This window comes from Aegilops tauschii, chromosome 5 (genome assembly GCF_002575655.3).
Source record: "Aegilops tauschii subsp. strangulata cultivar AL8/78 chromosome 5, Aet v6.0, whole genome shotgun sequence".
Taxonomy (NCBI): Eukaryota; Viridiplantae; Streptophyta; class Magnoliopsida; order Poales; family Poaceae; genus Aegilops; species Aegilops tauschii.
This window is the reverse complement of record NC_053039.3, coordinates 544154056-544167158: the sequence shown is the minus strand read 5'-3', so window position 1 is coordinate 544167158 and position 13103 is coordinate 544154056. Positions and strand designations below refer to the sequence as shown.

At 45.7% G+C, this 13103-nt stretch overlaps 1 pseudogene; it reads left to right on the top strand.

Moving 5' to 3' along the window:
- The first annotated feature begins 4064 nt into the window (after positions 1–4064).
- On the top strand, positions 4065–11597 carry LOC141023134 (probable disease resistance protein At1g61300; annotated as a pseudogene).
- Positions 11598–13103: the final 1506 nt, after the last annotated feature.

Here is a 13103-nt window from a genome sequence, read left to right as displayed (position 1 = left end):
ATACCCAAATCAAGCCCCAAGGGGGCGACTCGGGCGGCTGATAGAGCCCACTAATGGGCCTGGCAACGGGGTCCAACGGGGCTGCGGGCGGTGATAAGAGAGGAGCTCGGTGGAGGGGGCGGAGGCAGCGATTTAAGCCGGTCCTCGCGCCCCCCAGCTTCCGAGGTGGTACTAAAGATGGCGCCCCCATTGCGCCCCACGCTGCACGCGGTCGCCGCAAGGCTCAGGAGGCCTAATTTGCGTTGTCTCGGGCCGGCCCAGTTTGGCCCAATGAAGGCACGCCGCCACTCGTCCCCTCCCCCGGCCCACGCCCACTCCCCTCCCCCCCGCGCCACTGAACTCAGTGTTTAGTCCCACCTCGGAAGCGGGGGCTGTCGAGGACCAGCTTAAATACCTGCCTCCGCCCCCTCCACCGAGCTCCTCTCTACTTAGTACCCGCAGCCCCGTTGGACCCCGTGTCTGGGCCCATTAGTGGGCTGAATCGGCCACCCTAGTCGCCTTCGGGCTAGATTTGGGCAGGTTCTGCCTGCTACTATGGGCCCGGCAGAGGTATTTGGGCATTTTTTTCGAACTTGCTATTTTGGACAGAAGCAGCGGCCGGCCGCATACATTTCATAACAGTACAAAGGGAATCACAGTACAAAATAACAGCGTCCGGCCGCATTTTATCACAGTACAAGAAATACAAATCAGGTGTACAAATCATCGTAAAAAATAAACAAAATTTCGAAACTGCATATATAAACAGTACAAATCATCACGTAACAGTACAAATCAAGTTTTCTGGCACACATGTGCGAATAAAAATAGCATAGGTTATTTAGACATGACTCCTGCGACCACTTTTATTCTTCTAACCAACCAAGCTGCTTCTCTACGCCCGATTCCTGAACAAAATATAAAAAAATTAGGTGAGAAAATATAGTCGGTGGAATCAAATTGGCAACATAACAAAACAAAAAGGTAGCAACTCACTTCTCGTTCAGACTACATGTAGCCTTGTTATGACCTGGGAGACTACACAGACTGCACAAAGGACCACTTTTCTTCTCTGTAAAATCTTTTGGCCTACCATTCTTTGTAACGTCGGGGCCACCCTTCGACCGCCCCTTCTTAGGTGCACCCTTCGTCGAAACTTTCTGAGGATCACCAATACCAGGCTCAACTTGTTGTGCCTGACTTGCCTCCTTCTTAAGCATAGCATACCTTCTACTTCCTATAAGTTCCTCCTCTGAAATCTTTTTCTGCGCTATTATGTTGTCCAGACACTTCATCAACTCGTCGAACAAGAAGGGATCATTTGCTGCAACATGAGCAGCTTCTGCGATTTTAATGGTTATTGCACTATACCGTTCTCTCTCCATTGGCCCTGACCAACCCCATCCAAACATATCATTCTTCCGCTGCACAGGCAACCCATCTCTCGCATGTTTGGACAACCGATGCAGGACACAACACTTTGGTATTTCAGTTAAGTTCAGATGATGGAGAACAAACAGAATGTGTTTGCATGGCAGCCCTTTCCGAACCATCCTAAGACAACTGCATGTAATAGTTTCTTCTGAGTTACCTGGTTCATAAACAACATTGTACCTAAACTTGTGGTTATCCTTCCATGTCACCATGAATGTCTGACGCCCAATTCCCACGAGCGTCTCAAATATCTCCAGCTGACCCATCTTATGCAAATCATCTTGCAGGATGTAGAAATTAGCAGGTGTGAATACTTTGGCGGCATGCTCCTCAAGGGCCTTATATTCAGTAACCGACGGTGGTTCCTTCTGGAATGCCTCGCAGTCATCGTACGCCTCGTTCTCACGCAGGCGAACTATACAGTTCTCATAATGCACCACCAAATCAACAATTGTCATACCATTGTCCAGGTGAAGGTGAAGGCAGGAGTTGAGGCTTTCACTCCTCTGGTTACTTCGCATACCAAGGAAAAAACCATCGGAAAGATATGAAGCTGCCCAAAGTCTCCTCTTCATGTACATCCTGTCAAGCCACTCTTCAGTTCTATCCGTCTTCCACTTATCATAGAAAGCTTTCCATCTCTGCTCAAAGTTCGCTTGAGAGGTGGCATAGTACAGGAGCGATCTGAACTCATCCAGTGACTTGTAATGCAGGTGCCTCTGCATATTTTTCTCGATATGCCAGGAGCAAATACGATGGAAAACATCTGAAAGGACAGTCCGAATAGCCCGGATCATTGCAGCGTCACCGTCTGTGATTATTGACTTTGGCTTCACCTGACAGTTTGCCTTCATAAATGTCTGCAGCAGCCACACGTATGCCCCTTCCGTCTCGTCAGCAATGATGGCACAACCAAACACTGTGGTGCAACGGTGGTTGTTAACTCCGACAAAGGGGACGAACGGCATACCGTATCTGTTCATCTTATACGTGCTATCAAACACGACCACATCTCTGTAGTCCTGATAGTCCCTCCGCGACTGTGCATCGCACCAGAACATACTCTTCAGTCGCCCTTCCTTGTCACGCACATACTCAAAAAAAAAAACTCAGGGTCCTTCTCCTTCCTGCTCCTCATAATGCCAACTGCCGTCTCTGCATCACCCTTTGCAATGAGCTTCATTTTTTCTCTGCAACAAAGATTGTAAATGTCCCTCCTGATAAGCCCGCACTTATCGTACGAACCGTATCTGCTGATGAAGTTGTCCATTATAATATGCTTTCTTATCCCGGCCGCTTCCATCGCCAATATCTCGGCCCTCTGGCCATCTCCAATCCGTCTGTGTGACCACAAAAAACAAACCTCGTCGGGCCGAGCCATCGCGTGGTTGTGATAGTCCACGAATGATGCGACGAACCAAACGCCACGTTCTCTGTCCAGCTTCACCACCATATGTGCACCGCAGTCGCAACGAGTCTCCGGTCTAAGCCTGCGCTTGCGGCCCTCCATGGTTATGAACTTGATCTGCCTTCTCCCTGCCCTGGAGCAAAGAAACCGCCGGTACCGTATCATTCCCGAAGCACCTCGTTTCACCTTCTGTTTCCTGATGCTAAACCCGTGCTCTCTGGCGTGATTGTTGTAGAATATGTATGCATCCCCTTGCGACCGAAAGGTCATAGCCATGACCTTCCAATGTGTCTCAAGCATCTTCTTCTGCCTTTGAGCCTCCTCAATATCGATCTCTCCCTCATCGTGATCAACGCTAGGACCATCTGACTCCTCCTACAGCATTCATTTGAAAATATATATGTCAATTACTATCATTTAAATCATAGTATTGATCGATGTACAACATCTATCAACTAACCTGGCTCAAGTTATCTGCAAATGATTCCTGCCAACTATGTTGCACATTGTCAACATCCACATCTTCCTGCAAATTTGTACACAAAGATATATAGTTAGCCATGCCATACTTTGCAAATTCAAAAATAAAATCAAAATATACGCCACTTACGTTTTCACTATTTGCGCCATGTTCATTATTATGAAAATCATCCGGAGGGAAGATATCATATGACGAGACGGAATCATTGTCGTTGCTCTCATCATCTTCGTTCAAATTTTCGTTATCAGTCTTAGTCACCTTATCAGTATCATTCTCGTCCCTCCCGAATGCGGATTCTTTCTCCATGTCAACACGCCTAACTCACAGAACTGCAAAACATTTGAAGTGTTGATTACAACAAGGACAAAAACTCATGTTGGTTTGCAAAAAAAGAGAAAGACGTGTAATCCATGAACCCAGCAGCTACCATGAATTTTTCTTAATGCAATGGTTCAAACAACACTTTTTAGTGTTGTGTGAAACAACTAGTTGAGGTTGCCCAGCGGTGTGTGCATATTGTGTGATGTCGTCATGAAAAAATATAGCGTTCTTTAAATTAAGCCTGCCCTCCACTTACATCCTAGATTCGCCACTTAACTAGCCCTAACTTCCATCCATCATGCCCGCTAGGTTTAGATGACAAACCTTGCCCCACGGTGTAGGCGTCGCCGGCGTTCGACGACGGCAGCTGTCCCCGCCTTGAATCTAGCAGCCGGCGACGTGCACGACGAGCCACCGGCCGGATGTTTGGCAGGATCCGCGATGGGGGGTGGGGAGAGTGGTGCGGAGGCGGCGTGGCACGTCGGGCCCTTCACGTCCGGGCGGTGGATGATGACGGTGAGATGCGGCGATGCACGCCGTTGGGACGGCGACGGCGGCGTCTGACGGAGTCGGACGGCGGCGTCGGACGGGGTCGGAGGGCGGCGATCCACGGCGGCGGCGATCGGATGGGGCGGGCGAGTAGACGGGGTTGGCGGGCGAGTAGACGAGCCTTCACGTCCGGGCGGTGGACGATGACGGTGAGATGCGGCGACGCACGCCGTTGGGACGGCGATGGCGGCGTCGGACGGGGTCGGAGGGCGGCGATCCGCGGCGGCGGCGATCGGATGGGGCGGGCGAGTAGACGGGGTGGGCGGGCGAGTAGACGGGGTGGGCGGGCGAGTAGATCGTGCTGGCAGTTTGTTTGTATTTTTTTTTGCATGCACGCGGTCTACGCACGCCACCCACAACTGTATAATACGAGGTGGGCATACCCTTCTTTCGTATGACCATTCCGCCCTTCTACGTTTTGTTGGGGGGGGGGGGGGGGGGTCTACCGAAGCAAGCCCCAATATAGCCAGCCATACAGGTACATTGTGTAGAGATGTTGCTGATTAGAGAGTTTGTTAATTTGATTCGATACTGAGTTTGTACAATGGAACAGCTACACTTCTCTATTTTGCAAATGCATCGAATAAAGGAAGTTCAGGCAAAAAAAGAAGAAGGAAAAAAAGGAAGGCCACCCTCTGCCATAAATCCTTTTGTAACCAGGGAGGGAGATGGCGTATATTTACTTGTCCAAAAAAAGAGAGGCTATAGTACTATTTTTCGGTCTCCAGTGCGGCAGTGCTATTGTTGCACTATCATGTTATTGATTTTTTTTAAATCTGAGGCTTCCCGATTAACCAACACTAGTAGAAAAAGACGCTTCCATACGCCCCATTAGTCCCGAAAATAATCGAACCGCGACAAAAGGGTTCTTTAGTCGCGGTTCGGGAGGAGACCCGCGACCAACTATCTGGGCCCAGCGCGCTCAGTCGACAGCTGGCGGACGGGAGGGGCTTTAGTCCCGGTTGGCCAGGCCAACCGGGACTAAAGGTCCTCAGGCTGGCCCGAAGGCCTTTAGTCGCGGTTGGCCAGATCAACCGGGACTAAAGGTTAGTCCTTTAGTCCCGGTTGGTGCCACCAACCGGTACTAATGGGCTTTGAGGGATTAGTACCGGTTCACGGCACGAACCGGTACTAAAGGGCCCATCAAACTCTACCCCCCCCTCCCGGTTGGACCGCCTTTTCAGTTTTAGAAAAACCAAAAGAAAATGATGGAAATGTCAAAAAAATAAAATAAAATAAGTTTCTCATGTGATATGTGGTCTAGTTGTTGGGAAAATTAACAAATATGAATTTCGACTTTATTTGCAAAATCTCTCTGGAATTTCTTAAAATGGGCATAACTTTTGCATACGAACTCGGATGAAAAAGTTTTTTATATGAAAAATCATCTACTCGAAAAGTTACATCCGAATTTAATAGGGGGAACCCCGTTAAACATTTTCAAAATCCTCAAAAACCTAACAGAAAAATGCTGCTTATTTCCTTCAAACTTATTCTAGTTGCCTATGCCGTCAAGTGCGTGTTGAGTTTTGTGGAGGAGCTATGCTCTGTTTCACAACATTCTCCTGTTAACCGGCTTTTGTTATTTTACAATGTTTATCCATTGAAGGAATAATGTTGTGTGGTTATTGAAATTTTTTCTACTCAACCAATCAGAAGATTCTTCTCTGCACCACAGCTATCTCTTTCGTGATAACTCAAGCAACTCGGGTGCTGGATCTAGTGGCTGCTAATGGGTCGCCAAGCTAGTGTTGCACGAAATGACCTCGAGCACATGCTATCTCATGAAAACGAGCAGCCAAAGGCCTTTCCATTATCACTTTTGGAAGACATCACAGATGGTTTCTAGAAGCGTCAAATTGGCAGCGGTGGCTTTGCGGTTGTTTATAAGGTAAGGCAACTCTCAACTGCCCTCGGTTAATCCGAAAACTGAATTGATGCTGACAAGGCATCTTGCGACTTGTAGGGAATGCTTGAGAATGGGGCCGTTGCTGTGAAGAAGCTGTTTGAACGGCTTGATATTCCTGATAATAAATTTAATGAAGAGATTCGTTGTTTGATGAAGGTGAAGCACAAAAATGTAGTACGTTTTTTGGGATATTGTGCTAACATACAAGGCGAAATGGTAGGCTAAGATGGAGATTTTTTCATGGCAGATGTACGTCAAAGGTTGCTCTGTTTTGAGTATGTACCTAAAGGAAGTCTTGATGAGTATATCAAAGGTAGGGTCCTGTGGCCTGCACTCATGTTTCCATTTTAATGAATATATTACAGATATTTAGTTCAATCAGCCCACTTATGGTGTCGTATTCTATCTAACATTACAAATTTGAGTATTTCAATCTTCATATATGTCAAATACTAACACCTTACTTTCTCCGATTCTCTCTCATTTATAGATGCATCTTATGGACATGACTGGATAATGAGCTATGCGATAATAAATGGTATTTGTGAAGGTTTACATTACCTTCACCAGAATTGTATTGTTCACCTAGATCTCAAGCCCGCAAATATTCTGCTGGATGGCAATATGATGCCAAAAATTACTGACTTTGGACTATCAAGGTGCTTTGATGAAAAGCAAAGCCGAGCTATTACCAAAAATATGGCTGGCACATTGTAAGTTGGCAAAGCATCTTGAATTCTCCTTTTGTCTTTAGTTAGAAATTGTATTATTTTATTTTTTCCATTTGTTTGTATGACTAAATTTTATGCAGGGGATATATTGCACCAGAGTTTCATAGTGGAGACATATACACGATCACATACAAGTCGGACATATATAGTCTTGGTGTCATAATTATAGAGATGTTGACGGGAAAGAAGTGGTACCCAACATATCCTGATGTTGATAATGTAAGAACAATATTTGCGGTTGTTCCATGACAAAGTGCTAGACCTCCCTCAGAAAAAGGCTAAATGCTAGGTTTCAAAATAACCATATTTTCCTTTGACTTTGCATTTTTTTAAGTCATTACATAACATTGTTCTTCAAATCATATGTAGTAAAGTATCTCTAGGAAGATAACCCTTATTTGTACTTGTTCAACTGAACATGAAAGGGCAATTTACATGGTACTAGATCTTACTAGGCTCCACAAAGCCATATTTAAACTTCATTAACGCCACCTTTTTTCTGCTACATAGTAAGAAGAGATAGACAGAACAGAGAGTAACTCTATATCTTATAATTGGCACAACATAGACAAGGAGTAATATACATGATAAAATTATATTAGAGTGCCGAAAATCCATCTCTGCACCCGAGTGAATCATCCAAATGCGGATCAATGAATGACAAAAAAATGTAGGTAATATGATGAGTTGTGCACCTAGTTAGATAAAACAGTTCTATGTAGATTTTACATATATAATTTCAAGACATGCAATATTGTAGTTGTACTTTATTTTTGTTGCTACTTGGTGGATGATCTAGACGCGGTTATAGGTACAACCCCGTAACTGTTGGAGCATTTTTTGCTGCTCAAGCTTGAATTGAAGCGGTCTACGGATCGATGCATTTTCCTGGTTTGTGTATTGGTTTGTGAGTAGAATAACTTATTTGACTAGCAGTTCACGGTTTCTTTTATGTGGTTTTATAAGATGCTTCATAATTTTTTATGTAGGAATTGACAATTTAAAACTATTATATTGCCCAAACCAATCATGTCCAACTAGTAACATGACAAGCCAAGGTCACCATCGGAATATGGCATGATGTTACTGCCATGAGAACAATTGTACATTGTAATTAAACGTAAAGAGTGGGTATGTATTTAATGTATGCGCCTCATGCATTTTGTTTTGTTCCTAGTCAATTGTGAACAACTAAAAAGGCACTCCTTCATAACATTGTGCTAGCTTGATGTGACAATAAGACATGGTCATAATTACGAAAAATTATAGTCATATAATTTCTAAAGGGACTTTAAAGTCATGATCAAATGATAGTAATTAAGGGGCAGATTTTGTTGGCCCATGGGGTGGAAAGTGGTGGTTTAATAGGACATGTTGGGTTGGTTGCACTATGAAATGGTGTGTTGAGTTAGCTCAGGTGTAGAGTAAGATTAGTCTACTCCAAGATGTATTTGTAGAGTATCATCATATATACATACCTAGGCACAATAGCCCACTTTAAATATGCAACAATCTACTAGTAACATGTTACAATAATTCCTTATTTTACCGTTATTTTAGTCTGCCAATAAATGCTAGAATTATAAAAAAAATAGTTTACTCATAAATTGGTCATACGTATTATTATTTCAACTAGAAAAGGTTACTTTTGACAAATTGCTTGTTAAATGCTACTACTTGAAAATATAGAGCAAATTAGACATGTTACTATATGTATGTCTGACTGTCTGTAGGTACAATAGTGGGTCGCTATACCCAGGTATAGATTGGTCATTTTTTCTCTACATATCTAATCGATTCCTATCTAAATAGGTACTTGAAAGTTGGAAGAATAAGCTGGGGAAATCACAGAGAGACGCACAGTTAAAACAGATTCGGTTATGCATCGAACTAGGGATAGAGTGCACTGATGGTAACCAAGCGAACAGACCAGATACATAGCATATAATCAATAGGCTTGGTAAAATGGAAAATACATGCCTTGTAACTGATGTGAGTAGTTCAACAGTATCACAGGTAACTTCACTTGTGGAATGTATAACCGATCTTAATGCCAATTTTGAGTATTAATTTACATGTTTAAACTTATGTCTTGAAGGTAGAAAGGACGTCGGAAAATCTGGATGATGACACCATCAACCCGCTTATTAGGATGAGCAATGTTCGTCATATGAATGATAGCGAAGAGAATAATGTTACCGTTGGGCAGGGGGCAGCTAAGAAACTTCGTGCAGCCAAGGAATGTCTCAATGATAATCCTCACATTGTTTCAATCGAGTCTGGTCCATCTATGTCTGCTGAGGAATGTAACCTTCAAGACGCTCTTCAATTCATTAAGGATGATCCCGTGGGAGTGATTGGAATATGGGGTCCGGGTGGAGTGGGGAAAACACACCTTTTGAACAATATCAAGAACGCGCTTGATGGAGACATAACCTTCAATCATGTTGTACGAGTGACAGCTTCAAGGGGGTGTTCGGTGGAAAAGATCCAAGCTGGCATTGCACGCCAACTCAATTTGAAGAATGATGTTAATGTTATTTTTGACTTCTTAAAAAAGGGAAGCTTTCTTTGTCTTGTTGGATGACCTTTGGGACCAAATTGATCTGCAAGCAGCTGGCATACCATATCCCCTTGGAAGTACAAAACATACCCAGAGAAAAGTGGTGCTCACAACGAGATCCAGAAAAGTTTGTGGTCAAATGGAGGTGAGGAAAGAGTGTAAAGTAGCTTGTCTGCAAGAGGATGAGGCATGGCAGCTATTCCAAGATAAGGTCGGACACGAAACTCTATCTTATAGTCCTCGCATTGAAGCTCTTGCAAGAGTACTTGTGCAGGAAATGAAGGGCTTGCCATTAGCTTTGATAACAATTGGAAGGGCAATGTATGGCAAAATTGATACGGCTGAGTGGGAATATGCCATCCAACATATGAAACGGTCATGTTGTGATAGTGATGACCTACTTGATATGGAAAGAGCCGTTTTCAGTCGGGTCAAGTTTAGTTTTGATAGTTTACGAAACAACAGCTTGAGGTATTGTTTCTTGACTTGTGCACTATGGCCAGAGGATGAGATGATTCCCAAATTAAAGCTTGCTCGATGCTGGATTGGCTTAGGCCTAGTGGATGAGTCAGATATACAAAGTTGTTACACAAAAGCATACAGTCTGATGGGTGAACTTTCAGCTGCATGTTTATTAGATGGTTGTGGAGAACTATATGATTCTGTTATAATGCATGATGTGGTTCGTGACATGGCTTTATGGATCTCTTGCGGCTGCGGGGAGAACAATGGCAAATGGTATGTCCGTGCAGCAGTTGGTCCGAACGAAAATTTCAGCATCCCTTGGAGCCAAGTTGAATGTGTCTCATTGATGAAGAACCGTTTGTCGAAACTTACTCATGTTGGCTCTAACCCTCGTCATATGAGGATGTTATGCCTTGGAAACAACATGTTGCGTGAAAGCATAATAATTGAAGTAATTAAGAAATTCACGTCACTGACATATCTAGATTTGCACTCAAACGACCTGAAGGGAATACCTGAAGAATTATGTTCCTTGGCAAACTTGGAGTACCTGGATTTGTCGGATAATGATGGTATAAATGAAGTGCCTCTCTGCTTTGGAAACCTCATTTAGCTCAAGTTCTTGTACCTAGAATCAACTGGCATTATAAGGATACCGGAGGGGGTCATATCTAGCCTTCAAGCATTACAAGTAATGGACTTCAGAACCTGTCATTTATGTCCAGTTGGTGTGGGCCTTCTTCGTAGAATCCTTCGAGAGTTGGGCACCCTACCCCACTTGAAAGCAGTTGGTATCATTGCCATGGGTTTTCCTCAGTATATATCACTAAGAGGAAGCGACAATCTCCCCTTTAGATATTTAAATCTATGAAGAACTGAGACACGTGCACTCTACTTCTCTAAAATTCTATCACATGAGTTTGCACCAAGGACCTTGTATGAACTGCAAATTGACATGTGCGCCATGGAGGAAATAATATTTGGACGCGAGTTGGCACAACGATATTGTTGCTTTCGTATTCTCAATCAGCTCAGTTTGGCATATTTGGACGACTTGAAAGAGATAACTTGGATGGAAACATCTCCAGCATCTCTATTTCCAAGGCTCGCTTGTTTGAAGGTGCAGTCCTGCAGAAAGCTAAACCACCTCTCCTGGGCCATGTATCTGCCTTGCCTCGAACAACTTGAGATAGGTGGCTGTAATGAGATGCAGCAAGCATTTATGAGGCCTCATGGTGATAACAAGTGCAGTGAGCAAGATAGTTTGAAGACATTTTCCTGTCTCAAATATCTGATATTTTGGGGGTGCAAATCACTTGTCAGTATTGGGGATCCTGATGTGGCATTCCCATCCCTAGAGCGACTGCAGCTTAATGATTGTCCAGAATTGAAGAGGCTTCCTTTCAAGACGGACAACTTGCCACGAAAACTGAAGGTACTAAAGATTTTTATTAAAACCTGGGAGAGATTGGAATTGGAAGAAGGTGTCAAATCTTTCCTGCAACCCAAGCTTAAATTTGCAAAATACTAAATACCATGAGCAATCCGTCCATTCCATTTGATGCTTGTTTCATGCATGTTTAATTTATACCCATGCCCCCGTTTACACCTTGGCCTGTTGGCCCGTAGCCTGATTCACAGGAGAATGCATGGATGTAATAATTCCTAGCCGACTTGTTGTGAAACTAGCTATGAACTAAATGTGTGCAATTTGTTTTCTTATTTTACGATTTTGGAATTTGCAAGTGCTACCTTTTGACAGGAACACATCCTTCTGGATTCAAAACTGGCTTGTGTAAGTAATTCAGAACTGGCGGAACACAATCTCCTGTTTGCAGCTGACGCATCCTTTTTTCAGTCGATCTTGGTTTCAAGCAAGCAATGAAGTAAACGTGTAAAGTCTGTTTTCTTACTTCACTAATTATTTTCACGGTTTTTGAAATTTGCAAGTGCTACAGTTTGTTGACTTGGATAAATATTGGAGACATGCTTAGGGCATCTCCAACGTGGACCCTCAAACCGCCCATATACGTCCGGACCGCGCGGGCCTGTATCGGTCTACTCGGCGGTTCGGACGCACTTTTTCCGACAAACCGGAGACGGGGATTGGGGGCTGCTACGTCCGTTTCTGACTGCCCTGGCCCACCCAAAAATCCCACCCGCCTCTCCTGCGCCTTCCATCGAACACCCGCGCCGCATTCATGCCGGTCCAGAGCATGCAACGGCCAACATTGATGACAACGATTTGACCGGATAGGAGGGCGGCTCTGATGGACATGACCTCTCGGGCGTCGCCGTTTAATTGCGAATGCCGCATCTCGAGAAACCAACTCCGTCCGCTGCGCCGCATTCAAGCGGGCTGAACGCCCGATCACCTGGCCTGGCCACGGCTATATAAGCCGTGCTCCGGCGATCCACATCCACACCTTCTCCTCTCCGACCGAGGTTGTCCTCTACCTCTCCAAGCCCCTCATCCTATAGCGGCGATGCTGAAGTCTTGGTGGTCCGCGCCGGCAGGCGGTGGTGGAGGGAGTTCATCCTTCGGTGGATCTTGGCGTCGCCGTCCGCGCTCTCCGGGCCCCTCGGCGTCCATGGTGGTCAGCTCCTCCGGCAAGGAGAAGTCGTCCTCTCCTCCGGCAACAAGAAGGACCAGAAGCCGCTGCAACAGCCGGAGCAGTGGCCGCGTCTCCTCGCGGAGGCGGCTCTGACGGATGAAGAATTTGTCCGTCAGATGGAGATCATGACGAAGCGCTCGCTCCGTCAGATGGGCCCGACGCCACCGTCGCCGGCGCGGATCAAGGAGGATCCATCATCCCTGTTGTGCTACTGCATCAACACAGAGCCAACGTCCCCGCCACGACGGGTCAAGGAGGATCCACCATCCACACTGTGCTACTGCGTCAACACGGAGCCGACGTCCCCACCACGACGGGTCAAGGAGGAGCCGGCCTCCCCCCCGCTGAGCCGCGGCCGCGGCATCCAGATTGGACGCCGTGTCAAGGACGAGCCCGTGTCGCCATTGGCACACAGCCGGTACACGCGCATTGACAGGCCCGCCTCACCGCCCCGCCGCAACCGCCGCCAAGCCATCAAGGAGGAGCTGCCGCTGGCGATAAGGAAGGCGCACCACTGGATCCTCCATCACCTCGGAGGCGGCAGTGTCGGCGGTCCCTCGGGCTCGATGGCCGTTGTCTCGAGGAGGAGCGCGGTGCGCGGTAGAGGGCGCAGTACAACCGGCGCAACACCACTCGCCGCTCCTTGTT